We start from the raw sequence: 2,197 nt of genomic DNA on the forward strand, positions 1-2,197 counted from the left end.
ACCGGGAGAGAGAGTTCATGAACGAGACTTTGATCCATTAAACTATGTTCGGCCCCAGAGTCAACAAGAGCTTTAAATTCAAAAACTTGGTTCTTATTGCAAATCTTGACAGGAACGAGTAAAAACTTGGAAACGTGAGAAGGTTCAGGGTCACCCCCCCGTGGCCCGTCCCTAAACGAGGGGCTTCTGGATTCCAAACGAGCGGTGCATTGAGAGACCTGATGGCCCGCCTGACCACAGTAAAAACATAACCCCCCATCACGACGCTTCTTTCTCTCCTCTAGAGAGAGCTTGGAGTGGCCTATTTGCATGGGTTCATCAGTTTTGACGGGGGGCGAAGCTAGGCTCGCTGGAGCCGCCAGGGGTAAGTCGCGAACGGGATAGTCAAGGGATGGAGGTGGCTTACATTTCTGCTCAGCGAGGCGTTCCCGGAGGCGGATGTCCGACCTCAGGGCGGCCGTGACAAGTTCTTCGAAAGTGCCTGCTTCGGGCTGGGTGCAAAGATGATCCTTAATGCGCTCATTCAGTGACTGGTAAAAAATCCCCTTGAGTGCAGGATCTGGCCATCCAGCCTCGACAGCAAAAATCCGGAAGTCAATGAGATGTTCACTCACCGGACGGTTACCCTGCCTGAGACCTAGCAACCGTCGGGTGGCTTCCTCCTGCTTTCGAGGCCGGTCGAAGACGAGGCGGAACTCTCCCAGGAAGCGTTCGAAAGGGAGATGCGAGATAGGATGGGAGGCCAGGAAAGCTTGAGCCCATTGCAGCGCCTTACTACGGAGAGAGTTCACGATTAGTGAGATACGAGTGTGATCGGCTTGATAATACCTGGGGGCTTGTTGGAAAATCAGTTCACATTGCAGAAGGAACCCTCCGCAGGATGAAACATCCCCGAAAAAAGGTTCCGGCTGTAGTCGAACATTTTCCGGGATGAGGGTGGAAGCGGATGTAGCGTTGTTGCCGGAAATAGGAGGCGGAGCAGAGACTGTGGGCCTTGAAGTTTGACCAGAAAATTCATTAAGAGTCCGAGTGATACCGTTGATGCGAGAAACCAGATCCTCTTGTACAGACGTAATACGAGTGAGTAAGTTAGACTGAAGTCCCAGAAAAATACCTTGTTGGGTAACTGCATGGCGGAGCCCTTCCGGGTCAGCTGGGTCAGAGGTTTGGCCAGTTCGTTCTGTCATGATGCGGACGTGAGTTCAGAATGACCCAGATGCTGGAACCCGGAAGGAGGCTAGGACTCAATGGTAAGTTTCAAGTGGTTTAATCTGAAATAGGTCTTGACAGGTTTATCTCTAGTCAAAGAGCTAAGGCTAGCTGGAGAAATCTTGAGGAGGAATTTCCTTGAGGGAGTTCTGCGGCGTGGGCGAGGCTTGAACCATGGCGAGGAGAGGCGGCTGGCTGGAGGTTTCTTGAGGCGGATAGACAGCAGCGTAGGAGGACAGCGACCAGGTGAGGATCCAATAGGTTTAAGTCCTGAGGCAGAGCGAGAAAAAACACTATGAGCGTGAGGCAATGAGACGTGAGACATAAACATGAGCTGACCAGACTATGCACCATAGGAGGAACAACGAACTGGCACCGGCTGATGATCCAGGAGGAGCTTATGAAGGAAGGTGTAGATGAGGTGAGTGAATCCAGCTGGTCGCGTCCAACACAGGAAGGAGGGGGGAGGAGGGAGTAGCTGCCAGGCCATGACAATGTCCTCCACTTAAGATGCAGCCGTTCGTGTCTACGACCCTCCACGGGCCCAAACAACTACAAACCCACAGCACCTGTACAGAGGATTTAAATGTAGGCAGGGCCGGACCTGGGCATCGGCCACCCAGGGCTATGCTTATGGTGCCATTTGCTGGAGAGTGCGTCATATACCAACTGTTAATATTACTTTTGATTCCATTTAATATTATTTGAATACTGTTTGACACAGCACTCATTGCATTTGAAAAGCAACAACGTCATAATGTAAAAACATTAAAAAAATAGCAATTTGTTTTGCCATTTAATAAATGACAACATGGCCCTGCCCTGGCTCTGCATGTGCACGATGCCGCTGGCAGCGTCTGAGCTGTTGGGGGAGGGGCTTGCCTGCATCCAGCCAGTAGTAGTTGTAATTAATAATGGTGATAGACTGCCGATGTTGTCATAAGAAATTCATTAAAACTTTACAATTAAAAATGGGTGGCTGTCAGAT

The 2,197-nt window shown here is 50.5% G+C and overlaps 1 long non-coding RNA gene across 1 annotated transcript; it reads left to right on the top strand.

Moving 5' to 3' along the window:
- The first annotated feature begins 614 nt into the window (after positions 1-614).
- Positions 615-1,699, top strand: LOC111948217. The gene is made up of 3 exons (XR_002874179.1): positions 615-1,080; positions 1,281-1,455; positions 1,566-1,699. It is a non-coding gene; the product is annotated as an uncharacterized LOC111948217 (long non-coding RNA).
- The last annotated feature ends 498 nt before the right edge of the window (positions 1,700-2,197 follow it).

This window comes from Oryzias latipes, chromosome 1, assembly GCF_002234675.1.
Source record: "Oryzias latipes chromosome 1, ASM223467v1".
Classification (NCBI taxonomy): Eukaryota; Metazoa; Chordata; class Actinopteri; order Beloniformes; family Adrianichthyidae; genus Oryzias; species Oryzias latipes.